At 35.6% G+C, this 8,311-nt stretch overlaps 1 long non-coding RNA gene across 1 annotated transcript; it reads left to right on the top strand.

Annotated features, from left to right (window-relative positions):
• The first annotated feature begins 611 nt into the window (after nt 1–611).
• On the top strand, nt 612–7,923 carry LOC118821788. The gene is made up of 4 exons (XR_005008358.1): nt 612–708; nt 910–989; nt 3,905–4,020; nt 7,857–7,923. It is a non-coding gene; the product is annotated as an uncharacterized LOC118821788 (long non-coding RNA).
• Nucleotides 7,924–8,311: the final 388 nt, after the last annotated feature.

The following is an 8,311-nucleotide window of genomic DNA, read 5'->3' on the forward strand; positions in this document are numbered from 1 at the left end:
ACAGTAAGTTTTCCTTGGGGACTATTTTGTCCCATAGCACCCTGCATGTATCCCTCCACCATGAACGAAATAAATGGATTAATATACATTTTGTAATGAATCTTAATCCATGTAATGTAACCGCAGCACATTTTAAGATGGAAAGGAAAACGAATAAGAAGTTCAGCTTCATCCTCTTTTCCACAACGTGAAAAAAAAAATGTCAGTTTTTGGTTTTCGTGTTTGTTCTTTGTACAGTTGTTATTCATTCTTTATTTCAATCCTAATCGTGAAGGAAATGTAGAGAGGGGCGCAGGACGCACTGAAAACGTTTTTTGTGAGCAGAGCTTGCGTAGTTTAAAGCTCAGTAATTAAACAACCTCAGACTCTTTCCTGCTTCAAAACGTCCCTCAAGCGAATTACTATACAAAAACAGAGCCGAAGAGTCGACTCAAGCATTTCGACTCTTTCGAGTCATTCGCCAAGACTCGACCCCGACTCCCAGGCGTGATGGAGCAGAAGAATCGATTCTTTCGGAATCGACTCTGCATCACTACCCCACGCGCCTAACGGTCGGAGCACTGATAACAACGCAGCGAGCAGGCAGGCCGCTGATTTAGTGGCTGGCTAACGTTAGATTTACCTTAAGTTACGCTTGTTTCGGATAACATTAGGTTAAAATAACAGGGGAAATGTTAATTTGTCCTCAAAGGCTGGGAAAACACGAAAGTAAGAGCTTTTAGAAGGACATTAACGTTAAAAACTGGGCAGTTGGGAACGGGCCAGGCTGATGTTTGCTAACTAATGTTGGCTAATTTACTGACCAACTTAATTAGCTACTAAACTTTTCCAAAAATGAGGTGGCCCAGAACTTCGTTAGCGGCTAAATTTGTGAAATTTGTTTCTAACCATTACTTTTTTTGCCTGTAGGACGCAGAAAATGCGGAACACAGCTTAGCTAAGCTATTTAAAGGCAGAAGAATGAAGAAGAGCCCTCCAGGTGGTGACAGGTGGGTTGGTTGGGTTCAGGTGGGATGATTAGATTTTGGGTTACCTCATTTTGTAAAATGACTGTGTAAAATGATATTACTTCTTTATTCAGCATGAGGATCTACACATCAACAATAAGTTGAATCAGTTCAGCGTTGCTGGCTGGTGTATCTTGTAAACGCAGTCAGAAACAAACAAAAGAAGTAGGGCTTTATGTCAATATCATGATCAGCTATGTCACAATACAGTGCAGTATGCTTTGCAAACATATTGTGGATCAGTACTTGTCAAAATAAGCCCCATTTAATTAGATTTGGTGTCAGATGTTGATTCAAAATCACTGCATTTACAGTTTTGTAGTTTTTTTTTTAATGGGGCATTACTGGCTCTTTTTTATCTGTTTCAACTGATTAGATGTCTGAAAAAATACATTTTGTGACATATCGTGTTTCATGAAAATTATCGCAATATTGTGCTTTTGCCATATCACCCAGCTCTAAAAAGAAAAGTGGAAACTTTTGCTTGTAACAGAAAAAAATGTGTGTTGTTTCCCCCAGGAATGCCATAATTAGAGTTCTCTGCACATTTCTTCTCTTTCTCCACATCAACCAGCTCTTCTACACGTCTCCTCTCTAATGTCCTGCTAACACGAACATTTTCTCTAGAGTTATTCATATATTCAGTAGTCATTCAGTAAAGCTGTTCCTGCTTAAAACCAAACTACACTTACAAAAAGATGGTTCTTAAGGGTTCTTTAGTAAAGGGAGGACAAAGCAGGATGAAGCACACATTAAGAGAAATCGCGCAAATTGATGAACAGCAAACTAATTAATGAGCTACATTGTATATATATATATGTACACACACTACACACACACACATGTATGTATATATATATATATATATATATATATATATATATATATATATATATATATATGTACAATATGAAAGGATAACAGTAAAACTGTTCAAATGAATGAAGTCATTCTAAAGAGATTCTGATCACATAAACAACAGATTCTCGTAGCTCGCAGTCTGACAGCCACAGCTGCTCAGCAAAATACCAAAAATAACCGCTCTGTGGTTTAATTCCTGCTTTGTTTTTACTGGGAATAAATGGCATTTGGTGAAGTTACTTCACAAAGGGTTCTGATAGAGAATGTGCTCCAGATAGTTCTATATAGAACCTTTTTGAAAAGGATTTTATGTAGCACCAAGAAGCATTTTCTGTTGTTACAAGCTTGACATTGCAACCATAGTAGAATTCTTTTTGGTGCAATATAGAACCTTTTCACCATGCAAAGATCCCTTTAATCATGCAGAGGGTTCCTTGAGTGTCAATGGTTCTATATAGAACCATTCTCATTGCTGATGAACCCTTAAAGACCCATCTTTTTTGAGAGTGTACAAGATTTGGGGCTGGTTTAAAAATATTTGGGGCTGTAGCTCCAGGCCAGGCGAAGCCCCTGGCTGGTTTTATTTACAAAAAACATCAGAAATGTAAAGTTTCTCACATGAAGAGGACGGATCGTGTGGTGGTTTCTTGTTTGCCTGCTCAGAAGAATCATTTTGAAAAACAATCCACAGAAGAAGAAAATGAGTATGAGTGATTATAGCAGATGTTCGGTTCTTCACTAAACCCTTAATTAAAAGGTTTTAGCCGCTCGTTCCACATTGTTTGGTTGAACAAAACACTTTTGTGTGTTTTTCTTCTTTCCCATTCCTCAGAATAATAGCCCCATGCCTCTCTGCTGTAGCTTCAATGCCTCTTCTGTGTATTGAGGATTTTCACAATCTTGCATTATAAATGTGAAATTGGGAGTCTGCATGAGCAGAATAGTAAATCTGTTATTACTTATTATTTGGGGACTGCTTGATTTGATTTCTTGCTCTCTGTCCAGGCATTCTGCTGTCCAAATATGGCAATGTGTCCATGGAGCCATCTCTTGAATTTATTTATAATAAAAGTGTAGTGTTTATTTATTTATGAGTTAATGCAGCGTTTCTCTGTTACAGTTATCTGCATGCACAGATAAAACCTGAAACTGTGACGGTGCTGGACTAGAGGCATGGGAAACACAGGCTGAATGTTATGGCACAATTTTTTTTATATACATGGTACCAGTTTGGAATCACCATTGAGAAGCTTAGAGTCAGTGCTTTAAATAATATGTAAATTATATTGCAGATAAAATAACGTTAGTAATATGCAACTATGCACCTTCATTGCTTTCAGAAAATTGGCAGGAAGCTGTTCAGAAAGATGAACAGAGCTGTAGTTGATTCTGTGTTGACTGAGAAAGCTGCAGAACAAAGTTAGAATAAAAATAATATCTAAAATGCCTTGTGTGTGAAAAGTCACAGAACAAATCTGACAATCTTAATAGAAAATTACAGTACACGGAAAAAAAAAGTATTTTTTCAAGTAAAAAATCTTAAATCTAGTCATTAAATCTAATATTTTTGCATTTTGAGATTGTTGTAAGCTTAGTTTAAGATTATTTTAACTTATTCCAAGCATTTTTTACTTGTTTTCACTAATTTTATTAAGTAAAATTATCTTACTATACTGGCAGATAATTTTGCATGTTGTAAGAAATGAGCTTGCAACCAGCAAAATTATCTGCCAATATAATGAGATCATTTTACTTGATAAAATTACTTAAAACAGGTAAAAAATCAAAAAAGATCAACTAGAATTAGAATAATTTCCCTTGACAAGATACTATTTTTTGCAGTGTAAACTCTTTTCTCTTTTTATACCTGCTTATTCCCAGAAAACAGTGCATCTAAATGCCTTTTTTTGTCTTGTGTAATATTTACATCTACAGTGTATAAGTTATTATTGTGCATTAAATCACAAAATGTATTAAAATGACTGGTGTTTTAAAACAGTAATATAAAACCACATTTTTTGTGATCTTTTTGTCAGAGGGATGTACAGAAACCCCCCAGATCCAGTCCAGATCTCCAGTCTGGGACAAGACAGAACTAATAAGCAAGTTGTTCCTCTCCCACCGCAGATTGGAACCCCTCAAAGACAACAAAGTAAGAGGGAATGTGTCCAGTGAAAAGACCAATTATTAAGTGGGGATAAATCTGTGATTAACCCGTCCTTAAAACTCTTCTTGATTGTACTAAAGATGTCAAGTCATGGCTAGCTTAAGAACTTCCTCTAGTTAAATGAGGATAAGCCTGATATGATTATGTTTGGTTCCTCTGAGTGAAGCTGGGTGATATGGCAAAATGTAATATCACAATACTTAAGGTAGTTTTTTACGATATGATGTATCACAGTGTTTATTTTTTCTGACATCTAATAAGTTAGAACAGACAAAGTTGTGCCACATTTTAAAATACTTTCACAAACTATGAATCTAACATCAGATCATTAAATGCGAGTGCTCTCAAAAGTCTTTCCAGTACCAAAGTTCAAAGACATCAGTATTTTTCCTGCCCTCCTTTTTATTGTCCAGCTTTTGAGTCCATAAAGAACCACAGAAAGGACAATAACCTGGACGGTTCTGGTCTTTGTTTGTAGAGACACATAATTACATTTGAAGATCTTTTCAAGCTCCTTCATCCTTGTTTTGATGATTGCCGGTCTTGCACCAAATTCATAAAAGCTTTCCTAAGAAAAACTTATAAAGGATCTTAAAGAAGTTTTACACTAAAGAAGTTTGTAAACTGTTCTCAAATGCAATTATTATGAAAAAAAACCTCTATTATTCTCTTAAGAAAGTCTTGAATATTTTCTTAAGAAAATGTTAATTGCTTTTGCATGTAGGCTGTAGGTTATTGTCATGTAGATTATCAATATAAACATTTATACTATATTTTCATTAACCAGTTATTGATCATATCAGCACCTGAGAACAGCAAAATTATAGGTAAAACAAAATCAGACCAAACCAAACATTCAAAAAATGTAGCAAACTTCTTTGCCTGAAAGAGAAGTGAGGGTTAAACTTACCCAATCTAAAAAATTGCTATTGGGCAGCACATCTTAGAGCTATAATTGTGTGGATAACTAGAGACAGATGCAGTGTGGGTAGAAATGGAGCAATGTACAGTTGGAATCGCTCCCATATTTGACAGAGAAGGCACAGAGGAACTAGTGGATCAGGGAAACAATGAAAATTGTGGTCAATGGTATAAAAGAAATTAAAATGGTCAAACTCCATCTGTAGAGCCACTAAAATAACAACAAATCCAGATTTTTTACCATCCATCATGGACACGGGGTACAATAAAGTTTCAAACAAGGATTTAATATACAACCCCATTTCCAAAAAAGTTGTGACGCTCTGCAAAATGTGCAAATCATTTAAGCCCTGTATTTCATTGAAAATAGTACAAAGACAACATATCAGATGTTGAAACTGAGAACATTTATTGTTTTTTTGAAAAATATAAGCCCATTTTGAATTTGATGGCAACAACACGTTCCAAAAAAGTTCGGACAGGGAGCAGCAAAAGGCTGGTAAAGTTGTGTAATGCTAAAAAAAATGCCTGGTGGTTAATTGGCAACAGGTCAGTAACATGATTGGGTATAAAAAAGGCATCCCAGAGAGGCTGAGTCTTTCAGAAGTAAAGACTCATAATATTTGGTGCATTATGAAATGATAAATACGACAAAGGAGATCCCCAACTGTTGATCAGCTGAAACCCTGTATCAAGCAAGAATGGGAAAACTGACAAAACTACAGCAGTGTCTCCTCAGTTCACAAACACTTACAGAGTGTTGTTAAAGAGGAGGTGATGAAACACAGCGGTAAACAGGCCCCCGTCCCAACTTTTTTTGGATCGTGTTGTTGGCGTCAAATTCAAAATGGGCATATATTTTTCAAAAATCAATAAAATTTTGATTTGCACATCATTGCATCCTATTTTTATTTACATTCTACACAGCATCCCAGCTTTTTTGGAAATGGGGTTGTACATCGCACAGTTCAATGGACAAACCATGAAGTCATATGAACAACTTACACAGGAGTTTAAACTACCAGCTTATGACTTTTATAAACTCTTACAACATAAGGAATGGGAGAATATTTGCAAAGCACCATTAAAACTAGAGGAACTATTAATGTCATTTACACAAGGAGGGACAAAAAGGGGATTATATCAAAAGTTTAAAAAACATTACAACATGAATCTAAGGATAAAAATATGGAGGTCAAAGAAAAATGGGAGTTGGAAGCAAACATAAAAACAGATGAAAAACAGAGGGAACATTCTAAGCAGGGCATAAACTAACTAATAGCGTGACATGGAGGGAATTTGACTGGAAAATAAAGATGTGGGATTTTAACATCCCTTCTATTACGTCAAAATACAGCAATATATCTGAGCTGTGCTGGAGGGATTTTGGAGTGGGAGGACTTCACACATATATTTTGGGATTGCCCAAAACTTTGAGACTTTTGGAAGAGTGTTCACAATGAGATTAAACAGATTCTAGGGATTAATTTTACTTTAGATCCTGCACTTTTTATAATGTGGTATCCTCCCTGATAATCCAACAGATGGAGATTTGACTTACTTAGTGAGAACTTTGCTCTTAATAGCAAAGAAAATGATAAACATTTCCTGGTTAAAGCCACAGCCCCCCTGTCCAACTCCTGTTATAGCACAGTGGAAAGAGGGTAAAAAAGTTCTTTATTATGGAGAAAATCACAGCAAGATTACAGCTAAGAACAGGTAGGTTTTTTAAAAGATGGTGTCATCATTACCACAGGCAATGCCAGAACTCTCTTATTAGTTTACAATAATGTTTTGAACAGACATGAAAAGAATTTAAGGTAAAATAAGTATAATTGGATAGATATCTTGTCCAAGCTGTATATTCCATGTATTATGTATTATGTGTGTTGAATAAAAAAAAATCAGTTTAAATAAAATCTAACAAACCGAAACCAGACGTGAAAGTGGAGGAAAGAGCCAAAAGGAGGAGAAACCCTTTTTAGCTTATTTTAACAGTTATATTTTACACAACCTATTAGAAGATACAATTAAAGAGGTTTAACATCTCATTTTTTACAGTTTAACGCAAGTATGAGGCTGATGTACAGTTGAGAAAATATTTAAGGACATATGTTTTTCAAGAATATTGCCTTGTTCTTACAATTGTGCTGGACAGTATATGGACATGTATATATTTGTAGTATTTTATTTTCAAATTTTAAATTGCTTAAAACAACAACAAACATACAAAACACGACCCCATAAACCCACCATCTCCCCACCACAGCCCAAATGAATTGTAAAAATAAAAAATAATAAATTCATAAATGAATAAATAAATAAATAAATTGAACTTAAAAAAGGTGGGGGAGAGAGAATAAAGAAGGAAACAAAAAAAAGCCTTCAGAGTCACTTTAGATGGTCCAAGAATGGAACCCAAACAGACCCAAGTCAGAACATCTTGGTGCTCCTGAGTCACAGCTGTGCAACCTGTCCAATGTCATAATATGAAGCATCTCTGATCACCAGTGTTTAAAACATGGTGGACAAGCTGATGTCCAATTCAAAAGAATAGCCTATTTTTAGCCGCAACAATGCCAGCCATTAAGGCTTGTTGACTGCCTCGTATTTCTTGACTGCTGGATTATTTGTTGTTGTTAAGTGACCCAAGTAGGCAGACACTGTCCACCAGTCCTGTGTCCTCACTATCAGTCATACAGTTAACAACTTTTCTCATTATCATATCATCTGTTTTCTTCTTATTGAGCTGAAATGGGATCTTTTCATTCTGTTCTTTAACTGTCCTTATAAAGGCCTTCAGGTCTTACTGACTATGAGTGGCTTAGACACACCTAAGCCTAAAACAAGTGCGCTTAAATAATATAAAATGATTTGATGATGTGCTGCCTCCTCCACAGGCAGAATTAAGACAGCAATGAACACCGCAGAGAGATACAGAACGGCAGTCAGTAACATACGCAGGGGTGAGTTTAGAATGTGTGTATTACTTAATAATCTGAAGGCACCGGTTCATTTCTCAGTTTCGTTATACAGTTTTGTGTAGGTAAGATAATCCTTTATTAGTCCCACAACGGGGAAATTCACAGTGCTACAGCAGCAAAGGGACAGTTTGTTACTTGTTACTGTATAGACAACATATATAATACTGAAAGTAAAAAATTAGCAATATAAAGAATTATAATAAGTCAAAGCACAATATTTATGAGTTTACTGTGTTGTACAGGGGGCATATCGTTGTAAGGTTATGTATCTTCCTTATATAACTGATTTATAGTACTTATAAAAGCTTCCACCGTAACTTTACAATGCAGGCAGTTCATAACTAATTCTGTCTGTCATTTGACACCTGCCC

This window comes from Colossoma macropomum, unplaced genomic scaffold (genome assembly GCF_904425465.1).
Source record: "Colossoma macropomum unplaced genomic scaffold, Colossoma_macropomum, whole genome shotgun sequence".
Lineage (NCBI taxonomy): Eukaryota > Metazoa > Chordata > Actinopteri > Characiformes > Serrasalmidae > Colossoma > Colossoma macropomum.